The following is an 18464-nucleotide window of genomic DNA, read 5'->3' on the forward strand; positions in this document are numbered from 1 at the left end:
AGTTGTTGTTCGCTTATGATACAGCCCTGGTGGCTGATTCATGTGAGAAACTGCAGAAGCTGGTGACTGAGTTTGGTAAAGTGTGTGAAAGAAGAAAGTTAAGAGTATATGTGAATAAGAGCAAGGTTATTAGGTACAGTAGGGTTGAGGGTCAAGTCAATTGGGAGGTAAGTTTGAATGGAGAAAAACTGGAGGAAGTAAAGTGTTTTAGATATCTGGGAGTGGATCTGGCAGCGGATGGAACCATGAAAGTGGAAGTGAATCATAGGGTGGGGGAGGGGGCGAAAATCCTGGGAGCCTTGAAGAATGTGTGGAAGTCGAGAACATTATCTTGGAAAGCAAAAATGGGTATGTTTGAAGGAATAATGGTTCCAACAATGTTGTATGGTTGTGAGGCGTGGGCTATGGATAGAGTTGTGCGCAGGAGGGTGGATGTGCTGGAAATGAGATGTTTGAGGACAATGTTTGGTGTGAGGTGGTTTGATCGAGTAAGTAACGTAAGGGTAAGAGAGATGTGTGGAAATAAAAAGAGCGTGGTTGAGAGAGCAGATGAGGGTGTTTTGAAATGGTTTGGGCACATGGAGAGAATGAGTGAGGAAAGATTGACCAAGAGGATATATGTGTCGGAGGTGGAGGGAACGAGGAGAAGTGGGAGACCAAATTGGAGGTGGAAAGATGGAGTGAAAAAGATTTGGTGTGATCGGGGCCTGAACATGCAGGAGGGTGAAAGGAGGGCAAGGAATAGAGTGAATTGGATCAATGTGGTATACCGGGGTTGATGTGCTGTCAGTGGATTGAATCAGGGCATGTGAAGCATCTGGGGTAAACCATGGAAAGCTGTGTAGGTATGTATATTTGCGTGTGTGGACGTGTATGTACATACATGAGTATGGGGGTGGGTTGGGCCATTTCTTTCGTCTGTTTCCTTGCACTACCTCGCAAACACGGGAGACAGCGGGAAAGAAAAAAAAAAAAAAAAAATATAGAGAAGAATGTGAAACCAAATTCAAGAAAAAGATGGGAAACTCAATGCCACCTATTCTCCTTCTTCACACCAGTTCTACAAAACGTCATGCAAGAAAGAAACAACTGCTCCGCATCTTTCTCTCTTCCTGGATCTCAGACATGTCACCCAACCCTTCTGTCAATAAATCAGCATTGATCCAGGCCTTCTTTAAATGTCTTCTCTTACTTTTGCATACCAATCAATCACTTAATAAAGAAACAATTTCCTTTTCATTTTCTTTCAGAAAAAAGAGATGCAAACTGCAGGAATTCCACCACGTAAAGGTTGATGTCCCAGGATCTCAGTTCCCTATTCCATTCTGTGATATGCTGTCAATGGGCTGAATATGAAGCAGCTATCAAGTGCAAACCACAGAGATGTCTGTGAAGTTTGGCTGAGGATAAGAGGCTCTAGTTTAGAAGCATTATACATGACATCTAGAAAGTGAATAAGAACAAATGAGGCAATTCTTCATAAGCTCCTAGCAATACCTTGTTACACAGGTAAAATAATGATGTTGATGATGATGATGATGATGATGATGATGATGATGATGATAATAATATCAATAATAATAATAATAATAATAATAATAATAATAATAATAATATAATAATAATAAAAATAATAGTAATAATAATAATAATCCAGGAAACCTTTCAAGATAGGGTATCCCAAGGCTCTTGCAGCCCCAAGGTTCCACTACACTCAGCAGTACAGACAGGATGAACTTCTTTGAAGAAATAACTTATTTCACAAGACTGAACATTTATCTATCAACTGAAGATGAATCAAGCTTGCTAAAGGTGACTTTTCAGCTGAGGTGTAACCCCTAGTAAGAAGAGTAAGCAACATGTATACACATATCACATATGGAGGTAATACTGAGCTTACCCTACTTGTGGTTACACCATGAGCATAATATCCCCTCACTAAGACTGTATCATTCACAACAGACAGAAAAAAAAAAAAAAAATGCAATTCCTTCAAGGAACTTCTCACTCCAAAAGACTCCCATCATTTCAATGCTCCAAACTGGAGTGCACCCTTGGAGCTGCAGGGGCCCCTACAAGGGTCCCAAGGCTGTATAATTACATACATTTGCGTAATCATCAGTATTTCCAGACTCCACCTGGATACATATGGTGACACCACAGGGAAAAAGTCTCCTTCAGTGAGGTGGTATCATCCTCAATGGATGTAAGTAAATGCTTGACATGGAGCTTCTCATTCCAAAGGAGTCAATCATTTCCCCAATAAATGGAATCCTGGAGTAGTACAGTACAACAATATACCATATTCTTTTTCTTTTGAACCTGTTTGCCATTTCCCACCTTAGTGAGGTAATGCCAGGAACAGATGACTGAATCTTAAGAGGAAAAGTGCCTACTTGACTCCTTCCTCTGTTCCTTCTTTTGGAAAAACTAATAACATTCACTGCCCTTGGTATTGTGTTACTTCTTTTGAAAAGTAATATCCAATCTCCTTGCTACTGGATTATTTGAGATCTCTGTGATCAATAAAGTTGTGTTTAATGTCCTTCGTATCGTGTGTTCCTCTTCCTTTTGGAAAGTAATAATATTTGCTCTCCATGGTACTTTTTTATCTGTTCCATATTTGGGAAAGTAAAAATATTTCCTTGGTACTGTATATCTGTTCCTTCTTTTGGAAAGTAATGATATTTACCATCCTTGCTGCTGGTTATCTGTTTCTTCTTTTGAAAAGTGGTAATATTCATTCTCCTTAGCATTGTGTTATCTGTTCCTTCTTTTGGAAAGTAATTATACTTACTCTCCTTGGTGCTAGTTATGTTTCTTCTTTTAGAAAGTAATAATGTTTACTCTCTTTAGTACTGTGTTATCTTAAATCTATGGATGCACAGTTTTAATACAGTAGTTACTCTTCTTAGTGTCATGATATGTTAGATATCTGAAAGCATAAAAGAGTCCAAAAATGCAAGCACAAATATTCAAACATGTGGTTGTTATGAGGACACTCTTGCTCTAAAGGATTCCCTGATCCTATATTAAGCACACCCTTGAAACTGAATGAGCCCCATAAAAGGAGTCCTGAAATAGTATCATAATATAAATCATATTCTCTTCTTTCAAGTGGCAGATTAAAAAATCTACGTAAATAATGACTGTTGCATTTACATCAAGAAATGTGAGGCCATAACTAAAGAAACAGGAAAGGACACAAAGTTGACCAGTACAAAAATAATACAGTGACACAAGAAATCTTTGTTATGTAAAGTTAAAGAATGCATGGGATACCACCAAGTTAAAAATGAATGTGGCTAAACGAAATATACTTCTCTGAAAGAAAGAGCAGGCCCCTTTCTCACAAAGAAATGCTTCCACAAGTGGTTCAGGTTTATTGATACACAGTAATACTTAATATCAAAATGGCAATCATAAAAGTTTTTCTATTTCTGTGAGTGTAGTCAGTTAGCTAAATGGAAAATGTAACGTGGAAAAACAGAATGAAGCAATGGTAAGTATGAAGGTCAGGTGTGGAAGAATGTGTACAGAATGAATGTTGAGGTAAATGGATGTGACAACTGTGGTACATGGGTCAGACTCAGCATGGACCAACCTGCTTTAACTGCAAAAGAAAACTTACAGAAAAATATTTACACACTCATGTGGAAATTATATAACTAATTCTGCTACATACACAAAGCTTATGCTTCATATATACAAAGCATGAAAAATACTACAGAATGAGGTTTCATCTAAATGAAACACATAGCCAATTCTATCCATCTATAAACATACCTTTGTTTAAAGAAAGTGATGATGTTGGCTGCAATAAATCTTACGAATTATGAGGAATATAAAAAGATTCCAAGAGCAAAATATAAATATGGGAATTCTAATCTATCCATCATCATTCCCTTACACCAAAAAATTTGCTCACATAATGACTCAAAGTCTCTTCGGCATTTCTTAATATTCAAACCCTGTATATATTACACACACAAACACACACACACACACACATATATATATATATATATATATATATATATATATATATATATATATATATATATATATATATATCTATTTTTTTTTTTTTTGACGCTGTCTCCCGCGTTTGCAAGGTAGCGCAAGGAAACAGACGAAAGAAATGGCCCAACCCACCCCCATACACATGTATATACATACACGTCCACACACGCAAATATACATACCTACACAGCTTTCCATGGTTTATCCCAGACGCTTCACATGCCCTGATTCAATCCACTGACAGCGCGTCAACCCCGGTATACCACATCGATCCAATTCACTCTATTCCTTGCCCTTCTTTCACCCTCCTGCATGTTCAGGCCCCGATCACACAAAATCTTTTTCATTCCATCTTTCCACCTCCAATTTGGTCTCCCACTTCTCCTCGTTCCCTCCACCTCCGACACATATATCCTCTTGGTCAATCTTTCCTCACTCATTTTCTCCATGTGCCCAAACCATTTCAAAACACCCTCTACTGCTCTCTCAACCACGCTCGTTTTATTTCCACACATCTCTCTTACCCTTACGTTACTTACTCGATCAAACCACCTCACACCACACATTGTCCTCAAACGTCTCATTTCCAGCACATCCACCCTCCTGCGCACAACTCTATCCATAGCCCACGCCTTGCAACCATACAACATTGTTATATATATATATATATATATATATATATATATATATATATATATATATATATATAATCGAAAGATATTTGAGATCTTGTGTTACTAACCTCATCTAACCCAACTATCTACTATGTGTATCATCACCGACTTAGCACATAACTGTTATACATATTGGTTATTCTACAGAGCTGGATAAGAGTGGAGCTGGTTGCAAATGAAAATTCAGCAGAATTAAAAACTACTAGTATCCCAGAAACTTTAGGAAACCTCTAGCATTCTTGGGGTTACGATCCTCTGTCTTCTGGCGATACAAACACCTCTTACCCATTTTTAACAACCTATTACTCATTTGGCCCACTGGCTTGGCCTGGCTATGTTTACCGACCAATCAGCAACCTCCATATGGTAATGCTACTGTACTGCTAAATGGTACCAATCTGCCTTGTAATTTTGAAAACAATGTCAATATAGCGGCAGTCAACATTGGTTAAGAGAAAGACATTCAAAAGAGATGAAGGACATTACAAAACAACCTGAAAAACTGCTGATGGGACACCACCCTGGAGGAAACAGATTTTAATTCCTTGAAACCTGCATTTCTCTCCTGAGTTTGATCATCCTGCCTACCTTTAAGAGCATAAGCACCAACATGTAAAAGGAAGGTTAGAGAAAAATCTTAGAAAAAAAAAAAATGATAAAAGCAAGCACAATTACCTTAATACTTATATCTATGGTACAGTAAGTTCCTTCAGCCCAAAAGTGGCAACCTCAGTGCCATGTAAAGTCAATCTCAACATTTAATCTACAGTATAGCATAACCTAAAATTGTGCTATATTGATCGGCAAGGAAAGGCTCCTCAGAAAGGTTTGGTTTGAGGATAACTTCCAGGAATGTCAGTTTCTAGTATGCAGGCCAGATTGAGCCAACCAAAACAAGTCATTTAATCCAGAAGGAGGAGGTGTTCCTAGTTGGGAAAAAGCCATCTATAAAAAAGTACGTAAGCATGTTGTGCTGAAAATGGCATTTGATGACATACTGTGATGAAAAGGGTTAATAAAATAAGTCATGATGGGGTAATACAGATGGATGAAAGTAAGAAGGGTGCATATAAAACAGATGAAGACAGTGTGCTGAAATGGTTTAGATATATGGGAACGACAAGGGAGGAAAGGCTGACTAATCCTAGGTGTAGAAGTTGGTCAGCAGTCAATCCACTGCTCACCTCAAACTCCCAAAGGGGCTGGTTGATTTATTTTTATTTTTTTTTTTTCCCCCAAAGGAAGGAACAGAGAAGGGGTCCGGGTGAGGATGTTTCCTCAGAGGCCCAGTCCTCTGTTCTTAACGCTACCTCGCTGATGCGGGAAATGGCAAATAGTAGTACGAAAAAAAATTATATATATATACATACATATATATATATATATATATATATATATATATATATATATATATATATATATCTTTTTTTTTTTTTTTTTTTGCTTTGTCGCTGTCTCCCGCGCTTGTGAGGTAGCGCAAGGAAACAGACGAAAGAAATGGCCCAACCCACCCCCATACACATGTATATACATACATCCACACACGCAAAATATACATACCTACACAGCTTTCCATGGTTTACCCCAGACGCTTCACATGCCCCGATTCAATCCACTGACATCACGTCAACCCCGGTATACCACATCGCTCCAATTCACTCTATTCCTTGCCCTCCTTTCACCCTCCTGCATGTTCAGGCCCCGATCACACCAAATCTTTTTCACTCCATCTTTCCACCTCCAATTTGGTCTCCCTCTTCTCCTTATTCCCTCCACCTCCGACACATATATCCTCTTGGTCAATCTTTCCTCACTCATTCTCTCCATGTGCCCAAACCATTTCAAAACACCCTCTTCTGCTCTCTCAATCACGCTCTTTTTATTTCCACACATCTCTCTTACCCTTACGTTACTTACTCGATCAAACCACCTCACACCACACATTGTCCTCAAACATCTCATTTCCAGCACATCCATCCTCCTGCGCACAACTCTATCCATAGCCCACGCCTCGCAACCATACAACATTGTTGGAACCACTATTCCTTCAAACATACGCATTTTTGCTTTCCGAGATAATGTTCTCGACTTCCACACATTCTTCAAGGCTCCCAGAATTTTCGCCCCCTCCCCCACCCTATGATCCACTTCCGCTTCCATGGTTCCATCCGCTGCCAGATCCACTCCCAGATATCTAAAACACTTCACTTCCTCCAGTTTTTCTCCATTCAAACTCACCTCCCAATTGACTTGACCCTCATCCCTACTGTACCTAATAACCTTGCTCTTATTCACATTTACTCTTAACTTTCTTCTTTCACACACTTTACCAAACTCAGTCACCAGCTTCTGCAGTTTCTCACATGAATCAGCCACCAGCGCTGTATCATCAGCGAACAACAACTGACTCACTTCCCAAGCTCTCTCATCCCCAACAGACTTCATACTTGCCCCTCTTTCCAAAACTCTTGCATTCACCTCCCTATATATATATCTATATGTATATATATATATATATATATATATTATATATATATATATACCTCATCGATCCAATTCACTCTATTCCTTGCCCGCCTTTCACCCTCTTGCATGTTCAGGCCCCGATCACTCAAAATCTTTTTCACTCCATCTTTCCACCTCCAATTTGGTCTCCCACTTCTCGTTCCCTCCACCTCCGACACATATATCCTCTCGGTCAATCTTTCCTCACTCATTCTCTCCATGTGCCCAAACCATTTCAAAACACCCTCTTCTGCTCTCTCAACCACGCTCTTTTTATCTCCACACATCTCTCTTACCCTTACATTACTTACTCGATCAAACCACCTCACACCACACATTGTCCTCAAACATCTCATTTCCAGCACATCCACCCTCTTGCGCACAACTCTATCCATAGCCCACGCCTCGCAACCATACAACATTGTTGGAACCACTATTCCTTCAAACATACCCATTTTTGCTTTCCGAGATAATGTTCTCGACTTCCACACATTCTTCAAGGCTCCCAGGATTTTCGCCCCCTCCCCCACCCTATGATTCACTTCCGCTTTCATGGTTCCATCCGCTGCCAGATCCCCTCCCAGATATTAAAACACTTTACTTCCTCCAGTTTTTCTCCATTCAAACTTACCTCCCAATTGACTTGACCCTCATCCCTACTGTACCTAATAACCTTGCTCTTATTCACATTTACTCTTAACTTTCTTCTTCCACACACTTTACCAAACTCAGTCACCAGCTTCTGCAGTTTCTCACATGAATCAGCCACCAGCGCTGTATCATCAGCGAACAACAACTGACTCACTTCCCAAGCTCTCTCATCCCCAACAGACTTCATACTTGCCCCTCTTTCCAAAATTCTTGCATTCACCTCCCTAACAACCCCATCCATAAACAAATTAAACAACCATGGAGACATCACACACTCCTGCCGCAAACCTACATTCACTGAGAACCAATCACTTTCCTCTCTTCCTACATGTACACATGCCTTACATCCTCGATAAAAACTTTTCACTGCTTCTAACAACTTGCCTCCCACACCATATATTCTTAATATATATATATATTTTTATATATATATATATATATATATATATATATATGTATGTATTCCATGTGTGGCGAGGTGGCGATGGGAATGAATAAAGGCAGACAGTGTGAATTGTGTGCATGGGTATATATGTATGTGTCTGTGTGTGTATATATATGTGTACATTGAGATGTATAGGTATGTATATTTGCGTGTGTGGACGTGTATGTATATACATGTGTATGGGGGTGGGTTGGGCCATTTCTTTCATCTGTTTCCTTGCGCTACCTCGCAAACGCGGGAGACAGCGACAAAGCAAAATAAATAAATAAAATATGTATATATATATATATATATATATATATATATATATATATATATATATATATATATATATACATATATATATACATATATATATATATATATATATATATATATATATATATGTTTGAAGGAATAGTGGTTCCAACAATGTTGTATGGTTGCGAGGCGTGGACTATGGATAGAGTTGTGCGCAGGAGGATGGATGTGCTGAAAATGAGATGTTTGAGGACAATGTGTGGTGTGAGGTGGTTTGATCGAGTAAGTAACGTAAGGGTAAGAGAGATGTGTGGAAATAAAAAGAGCGTGGTTGAGAGAGCAGAAGAGGGTGTTTTGAAATGGTTTGGTCACATGGAGAGAATGAGTGAGGAAAGATTGACCAAGAGGATATATGTGTCGGAGGTGGAGGGAACGAGGAGAAGAGGGAGACCGAATTGGAGGTGGAAAGATGGAGTGAAAAAGATTTTGTGTGATCGGGGCCTGAACATGCAGGAGGGTGAAAGGAGGGCAAAGAATAGTATGAATTGGAGCGATGTGGTATACCGGGGTTGACGTGCTGTGAGTGGACTGAATCAAGGCATGTGTATGGGGATGGGTTGGGCCATTTCTTTCGTCTGTTTCCTTGCGCTACCTCGCAAACGCAGGAGACAGCGAAAAAAAAAAAAAAAAAAAAAAAAAAAAAAAAATATATATATATTTTTTTTTCTTTTGCTTTGTCGCTGTCTCCCGCGTTTGCGAGGTAGCGCAAGGAAACAGACGAAAGAAATGGCCCAACCCACCCCCATACACATGTATATACATACGTCCACACACGCAAATATACATACCTACACAGCTTTCCATGGTTTACCCCAGACGCTTCACATGCCCTGATTCAATCCACTGACAGCACGTCAACCCCGGTATACCACATCGATCCAATTCACTCTATTCCTTGCCCTCCTTTCACCCTCCTGCATGTTCAGGCCCCGATCACACAAAATCCTTTTCACTCCATCTTTCCACCTCCAATTTGGTCTCCCACTTCTCCTCGTTCCCTCCACCTGCTGTTTCCTGTGGAGCAGGATGGCAACAGGAATAGATGAAGGCAAGCAAGTATGAATATGTACATGTGTATATATGTACATGTCTGTGTATGTGTACGTATATGTATGTATATGTGCATATATGGGCATTTATGTATATAAACATGTATATGAGTGGATGGGTCATACTTCGTCTGTTTCCTGGCGCTTCCTCGCAATTATGTATAATAAATATAAAAATCTTATATATTATCCCTGGGGATAGGGGAGAAAGAATACTTCCCACGTATTCCCTGCGTGTCGTGGAAGGCGACTAAAAGAGGAGGGAGTGGGGGGCTGGAAATCCTCCCCTCCCATTATTTTTTTTTTATTTTTCCAAAAGAAGGAACAGAGAAGGGGGCCAGGTGAGGATATTCCCTCAAAGGCCCAGTTCTCTGTTCTTAACGCTACCTCGCTAATGCAGGAAATGGCGAATAGTTTGAAAAAAAAAGAAAAGATCTTATATATATCATCATCCTAGAGACCCCAGAGACAGAGGGAGAAAGAATGCCGCCAATGTATTCACTGTATGTCATGGAAGGTACCAAAGAGGGTAGGGAGCATGTGGCAGGAAATCCTCCCTTCCTGTATGACTTTCCAGGAGGAACACTGCAAAGAGCCAAGTGAGGATGTTCCCCCTCTAAGGCTCAGTCAGCTGTTCTTGTCATTATGTTGCTCACATGGGAAATGGCAAGCATATATATAGTAAATGAGAAGACCTTGAATAGGGCATTCAGTTGCACATGCTGTCTCGGCTCTGAAGGAAAAAAAGGGGGAGGGGGTAATCATATTAGATGTGGAGAGATCAAGGAGAAATAGAGAAACAGGAAGAGGTGGAGGGCTGGAGGAAAAAATGCCTTGAGTGATCAGGGCTTCAGTATGTAAGAATGCATGCAGTGGGCATGGAACAGATCTAATTGAAGTGATGTGGCCAAGTGTAACTAATGGTTTGAAAAAGGCATATGATGTGACTGGGGGAACCAGACAGGTCCATGGAGCTTAGCTGTAAATAGTTGGGATCTGTGAACAATGTGAGGCTATTCTTCATATGTTCCTGGCACTACCTTGCTACACAGGAAATAGCAAACAAGTCTGATAGAATGAAGAAATACATACATCATCACACTGTGTTAATCAATCCCAGAACCCCTCTGTGAAAGAGGTCCTGGGACTATAACCTTAGGAACCACCAAACAGAAATCTTACGGCCATCAGGAATGTAATACTTGTACAGATGTTGCTGATTCATCAGTGGGCTAACCTAGGCCAAGCCAGCCAGCCATTTGCACTGAATATGTGGTTAGCAAGAGGCGAGAGGCATTCACCTCACCAGAAGGCAGGGGATCTCAGAGAAAAGGCTCACAGGGCAAACTGAACTTAAGGAACATTTGTTAAAATGTGAATCTTTAAAAAAATCTTTTTTATAAAAGGCAAAGGTTAACACTTGATTACACCCACTTCTAATATGATTAACCAACATCCTACCAGGTAAAAAAAATTAAACTGGGTCTGGGAACATAACATACCTCAATGATCATGGAATATGAATCCTGCTAACCTCAAACAGGCCCAAGAGTGAACCACCTAGCGATCAATGTCTCTATCCCATGATATAAAACAAGCTATGATTTGCCAAATTCTATCTTATGGTCACTATTTCCTGAATTGGGTAGATAGAGAGAGCAAATCATTTTCTTTTCATTCACATTTGTTGGTATAATCCATTTTTTCCGTATGTGTGAAGAAAAGGAAAAATAAAGATGAAAAACTTCCATTATAATGAATATAACAATAATTATATTCAACAGCTTATCTATCATATGATGTCCACCACATCTTTTAACTGCTTTTGCTTACATGCTGTTCCTTCATTTTTTCTTCTCCCATCTGAAGTTGTAACATGACAATCTTTCATAAATTCTAAGGATTCAAAGCTATAACTAGCCTCACTGTTTTGAGAATTAATTTATTCATTAATAACAAGAGAACATGTATTGAGAGATAAACACATAAGAACCTCCTATTAGGCAAATAATGGTAAAATGTGCCCATCCATTGATCATCCAAGATCTGTTTAAAAAGCATTTCAGTCAAGCAGAAAATCAATCTACTTTGTGCTCTTATCTAACTCTGATTTATGAGTACCAAATGTTCCAAAAGCCAGTTCTAAATCAGTAGTATTCACCGGCAGTTATGAAAAGTGACATTCAATTTCAGGTATAGCCTTTTTCAGCAAGTACCTTTATAAGCCTTTCCATTACCATGGATAATCAAAGGCTGGGAAAGATGTGCTTATAGAGAAGTCAGGTGGGGAGGAAATAATAAAAAAATAAAATTTTTCCTAAAAAAATCTGCCCCATTTCCAACTCAAGAAAGACCTTAACTGTTTTGCCACTTTATGATGCATCAACTTGTGTCATTTTCTTGGTGCTTATATGGACAACTAATGTTCACATTCTTGGAATTCAAAACAAGAAACAACAGTAATTGCCACAATTACTAAACACTAAGTGCACCTTTGTACCAAGAGACCAAGCATGAAAAAAACTATTTTTTCCTTAACCAGTTCCAGTCTCGCATCTTGTGGTATTGGTCTTGGTAGTGCGTGGATTACCAGATGTGGTTGCTGGGTACAGTGGGGCATAGGGAGTTTAATCCAGGGCAGCAGACACAGGATTTGCTACTACCCTGTTCCTCACCAGCCACTATATAACACCAACACCACCATCTTCTTCTTTTCTTCCTCTTCTTACAGATTGAGACTGTATCTCACTGGAAAGGGTTGGAAACAATTCAAGTCATGAATTGTTGATAAGGTAGTTTTACTTACTGTATCCCTGATGCTTTTGCTTTATTCTTATTCACACTAATATAATATTTGGACAGTAATTTGGACAGAGTGAAACTAAAAGGAAAGGCTTCTGCTTTATTCTTATTCATACTACTATAATATTTGGATAGTGTGGAAATAAAAGGAAAAGCAAAAGTGTAAAATGAATGAAATAATAGTGTGATCAAATATTTTGGTGCAGATGTAAGGCATTACAGTTTACAAAGAAAGATGAAGTCATTCATATTGAATTGTGGCAGAAGGATGCTATAGAAAATTATAGGAATGATAACCACTACAAAGTTAGAAGGGAGAAAGAAACAAAAGATATATTATATAATGCAACAAGTGCAGATAAATAAATGTTTGGAAGAGCTTAAAAGATCTGGAATACATTGTCATTGGTAATGTTACATCTAGAGAATGAAGAGAACATGTTTGATGCGCTTTTAACCTTGAGGAGGTTAGAGTACTGGAGATATGGTAATTCTACAGAGGGTGAGGTGTTGCTATGGAAAATAAAAATAGGAGCCTGTTCATAGGCATACCAAATGGACTGTGTACAACTGATACCTTTTTTAAACAAACATTCATAAGTTCAAATAATAACATAAGAGTATAAGGTTTAAGACACTTTTAGGGAAAGTAACTGTATACTGGAGGTTCGTGAAAAAGGTGTTAGAAACTAATTAAAGTCTGAACGGAATACTATCGACTGACATGGCCTAAAGAAATTGTCAAAAAGAGAAAAAAAAAAGTCAAGAAAAATGTAAAGATGATATGTAAGAGGTACAACGAAATAGTGAAAACGAGGCTGACATCAACATAGGAAAGTATGAGGGAAAGGCTTTGGAAGTTTTGGTTGTTGAAAAGATGCGTGTGCTTTATAAAAATCAAAAGGAACAAGAGAAGAGTTCAGTATGATCACAACAGAATAAGGAAGAAAGTAAAGCCAACATTGTGAATAATTAAATTTCCTAGTGGATACAGCGTGCAGATACTACTAACATTTTTGCACACCAGGCAGTAAGTCCTGGCATCCCCAAGTGAATGAGGTAGGTACAACCAACCATCAGCTGTACACAAAATGTTTACAATAATTATCAATTTGTGACACTGTTTTCAGTCTTAAATTTTCTTCTGTTTGTATCTTATTGTTCTACGATATTGAATATACCAACGGAAAGAATACTGCCCATGTATCTCCTGTATGTTGTGAAAAAGCAACTAAAAGAAGCAGAAGCAAGGGATAGAAGAGTATGAAAATGAACAACAATAACTGTACTGAGGTTGGATACCCTCCCTTCCTTTATCATTTTCCAAATGAATGAAAAGAAGGAACCACAGGAGGACATCTCCCTCTAAGGCTCACTCTTCTGTTCTTGACGCTACCTCATTTCCAATGGAAAGTGAACGTGTAGGAAAAAAAAATTAAATCTTATACCACAAACCATTACTGTGAGTGGTGCAAACTACTGGCAGAATTAATATTTACAATACACTGTAAAACATTTTAATTTTCCTTTTGCCCCTGGGTAATAAGAGTTATTTTCTAAATGACTGTTACTAAAAAGTACAGAAAATGGCTATCATTCCCCAGAACTTTGCTTTTGTGATAAGGACTGATATTTTGATATTTACCTATTTTTCAGAACATTCCAGATAGATTCAGTGTTGAGTAGCTAATACAGAACTTTCTAAAAGTTTCTAGTAATACAAATAGTAACACAGGTTCTATCTCTTTAATCTGGCAACCCTATGATCTGCCCACTGCCAGACCATAGAAAATACTGGAAAACAGAAACTGACGCCAAGTCATACACAGCTGACGAACTAATTTCATAGTATTCACAAAGTCTTTCCAGAAGTTCCTTTATCTAATTTTTTTCAGTAACTCCACCTTTTCAAGCACAGACAATGATTCATGCTTAGGTTTTTTAGCACTAGCACCATCTGCACCTCTTGGTCTTTTGGATGACATTCTGAAAGGCTAAAATGTAGCTGAATATAATTAACAAGACTGTTAATTAGCTCGCCTGCAAAGTAAACAGATTTTGGCGCCTTAGAGATGCTCACAACACTTGGTGGCAGATCCACAAACTACTAATTAATGGAGGCAGATTCAAATGTGCTGGACCATGGGAGTTGCCTGACCAAAGAGCGTTGGATTATAGGGTAACAACCTGTATAAATATAAGGGCCTTAAAACAACCAGTTCATTTCAGATCTAGCTGCCTTAGTGGATATATATATCATTCATTTTATTTATTTTGCTTTGTCACTGTCTACCGCGTTAGCGAGGTAGCGCAAGGAAACAGACGAAAGAATGGCCCAACCCACCCACATACACATGTATATACATACACGTCCACACACGCAAATATACAAACCTATACATCTCAATGTACACATATATATACACACACAGACATATACATATATACACATGTGCATAATTCATACTGTCTGCCTTTATTTATTTATATATATTTCTTTTTTTTTGTTGCTGTCTCCCGCGTTAGCGAGGTAGCGCCAGGGAACAGAAGAAAGAACGGCCCAACCCACCCACATACACATGTATATACATACATGTCCACACACGCAAATATACATACCTATACATCTCAACGTATACATATATATATATATATATATATATATATATATATATATATATATATATATATACACATGTACATAATTCACACTGTCTGCCTTTATTCATTTCCATCGCCACCCCGCCACACATGAAATAAAAACCCCCTCCCCCTTATGTGTGCGAGGTAGCGCTAAGAAAAGACAACAAAGGCCACATTTATTCATACCCAGTCTCTAGCTGTCACGTAATAATGCACCGAAACCACAGCTCTCCTCAACATCCAGGCCCCAAGGAACCTTTCATGGTCCACCACAGACGCTTCACATGGGGAAGGCATCAGGGATAAATATCACAGGAAAACCTATATCCAGCATTCATCCAACCAGAAAGCTCTTGCATCAGGAATTTCCAATAACTCCCAACACAAATCCACATCCTAGCTACTGACACCCTCACAAATTTATCTTGTAAGTTTTAGCCTGGTTCAGTGCTTGTTGAAAGTTTACACCACTACCACTAATCTACAGTGTTTACAGTCTTTCCTGCTAAACTTAAGCAGCTACCCACCTGAACAGCAGTTTGCATTAATGTAGGCTGACATTCATCTTCTAATATTTCCTACAACCTTGTTACAGTATCCAATTCTGGGGAGATGTCAGAGACCAAACCTTTTTCTCTCCTCATGGTTTGTCCTATGAGCACCGAGATATATTCTATGGGAATATACCAATCTGCATCCCTCCAAACCCAAAGCCAGTGAGAAGCCTCAACCTTTTCTCAACCTTTCCCATTTAAACTTGGGTCTCTGTGTTGAAGTGGTGTTTGCAGTGTTGTAAATCTAGTGTTGTAAGCAAAAACAGTAAAAGTGTGACAGGGGATTTTTCTAGTGTGTGGCTTCTGATGGGTGCATACCTGATGGGATGACTTTTAGACAAAGATGGAAGGATAGCTGTTTTGTGCTTATTGGATAATTGAAGTGTGTATGTCTTGTTTGTTCTGAGTGGAAGGGATCAATGAGTAGAGGTTTCTGAAGTGTGAGGCAAGGGTAAGCTTTCTAATTGTATTAGGGCGTTGTTGGTTAATTATGCAATGGTTCGGGTAGGGGTCTAATACTGTTGCAGAGTTTACAGTAATGTTGGGATGCGTTAAGTTCAGACAACAGAATGGAAAGTGTGATGTGTGTCTGGGGGTGTGTGATATCAGATGTCTAATTCTCTGGTGGGATGGTGTTTAAGACTGAGTTGGGAGGGCACTTGTTTAGTGCTTATTGGGTTACTTCTGTAAGTATGCAATTTTCAGAGGTATGTCTGCTAAAGAGTGGTAGGATCTGTGAATAAAGACTGAAGAGCAAGGCAGGGGCAAGCCTTTAATTTCTACTAGGAGGTTGATTGTTAGTTAGGAGTGATTTGGATAAAATGGAACTAGTGCTGTAGCAAAGACTAAGTGATAAGTAAGTTGAGGTGGGATTGTACTGGGATGATGCTTGTTTCATAGTTTAAGTGCTGAGTATTTGTGGTTGCTAAGCAGCCAATACTTGTCCTGAGCGCTCTATTTTCTGTAGCTTGAAGCCTTTTTTAAAGCTTTCTGTCGAGATGGTGAAAGACCAGGCAGGGAAGGCAAAATTTAGTGTAGACATGATGACTGTTTATAAAGGATGGTATTGGATTATTTTTCTTATCCAAATCTGATGTCGATATCTTATCAAAACACATCCAAGTTTATGTTTCTCCTTTAGTTAAGAATATCATTTGTTTCTTTGTTGTCCTATCATTCTTTAATGAAGTTCTTTCATAAAAGAAAAATGGTGTTTTGCTTTTACTATTTCTGTATTTAAGATGAGGGAAGAGCACTAAGGAAAAATAATTGTTTTTCTTTGACTGGCTATCATTATTCTCTTAAATAATATCAAATATTGTTCTAATATCTCACATAAACACAAATTAGGACATCTGGATTGTATACTCTGTCAATCTGGTATAACTTATTTTTGGGTTTTTGTCACACTGAGGATAAAATACTTACCTACCTCCCACCCAAAGCCATTCCAAACTTATAATCAACAGAATGGGACTGTAACTTGTACTTATCACATTTTACATAATAATCTTCGGTAGCTTTGTACTTCATTCAAGAATTAATAATAACCGGCATGTTCAGAAAAATATTGGAGAAAATAGGTGAAATAAGTAGTAGTCTTATCCGTTATTTACAGTCTCTGGTGCCTACACCCAGCTAGCTCCATAAATGTAAAAGTTCTACATGTATTTTTACAATAATGGGGTAATATTGGTAAAAGTATCAAATTAAAAATGCACATAATATTGTAATACCAGTGTCCACATGTGCAGTTAAATAAACACACACAAATACATACATGTAATTCCAAGTTAATGTTGGGTGTGTGTTCCTCAAAATCACAACTTAACAGAAACACTGGATAGTGGTTCACACTGTACCACAGGATTCAATGGAATGATCAGAGCATTTTGTTTTTTATGGCTCTCTCTCTCTCTCTCTCTCTCTCTCTCTCTCTCTCTCTCTCTCTCTCTCTCTCTCTCTCTCTCTCTCTCTCTCTCTCTCTCTCTCTCTAAGTTACACACAAGATGAGTAAAATGCCTAAAAATGAAGAGTAAAGTGCAAGTGTATGATTAATTTAAGTATCTAAAATGAACAGTAACGTGCAAGTATATGACTAATCTATGTAAATAGAGTTATGAATAGTTGCATAAAACATCTCTCATATATATCCCACTGTAACTGCAATGCTTTGGAATTTAGCTTTCAACAGACTCTTCAGACCCCATCAGTCTAAGTTTGGGATCTACAGGAAATTTCTGAAAAAGTCCATTGTATCAAAAATCTAATTTGGTAAGTTAAGGATCCATTGGAGTGAATGTGGGAGCTACTGAACTAATCCATTAGTTCCCAGCCTTCATCCAGTATGCTGGACATCAGAAAAACATTTCCCAGCCAGTTGCTCATTTCTCTAACTAGCATAAAATGTTTTCTCTGCACACATACAGATAGTTTTACATTGATCTACAATGATTTAATAGTGAAGTATCATCTTTTGTGCCTGTGTACCTACAAAGACATGTACCTACAAAGATAATCTATACAGAAATTTCAAGACACAACAAGCCACAACTTTGTCACTGCCCATTTGTTTTAGGTTTAGGTTACCAGAGATAATTACACTGAGATCTTTTTCCTCACTCACCTTTTGAAGATTAAGAGTTGATACTATAGCTTGCATTCCTGTTTTCACTACCAATACACTTTTCATTCACTATTAATACAATAAAATTTGCCATCTTTCAGCCTAGTCCATCAATATGTCTATGCCAGTTTAAAGCTGCAGACATTCAATTTCTTATGCCTTAAAGGTGGCTATCACACCTTAATCCATGAG

The 18464-nt window shown here is 38.5% G+C and overlaps 1 protein-coding gene across 1 annotated transcript in view; it reads right to left on the reverse strand.

Moving 5' to 3' along the window:
• Window positions 1–18464, reverse strand: part of LOC139755349 (uncharacterized) — an 89667-nt gene that overhangs the window by 53426 nt on the left and 17777 nt on the right.

Source organism: Panulirus ornatus, chromosome 19 (genome assembly GCF_036320965.1).
Source record: "Panulirus ornatus isolate Po-2019 chromosome 19, ASM3632096v1, whole genome shotgun sequence".
Classification (NCBI taxonomy): Eukaryota; Metazoa; Arthropoda; class Malacostraca; order Decapoda; family Palinuridae; genus Panulirus; species Panulirus ornatus.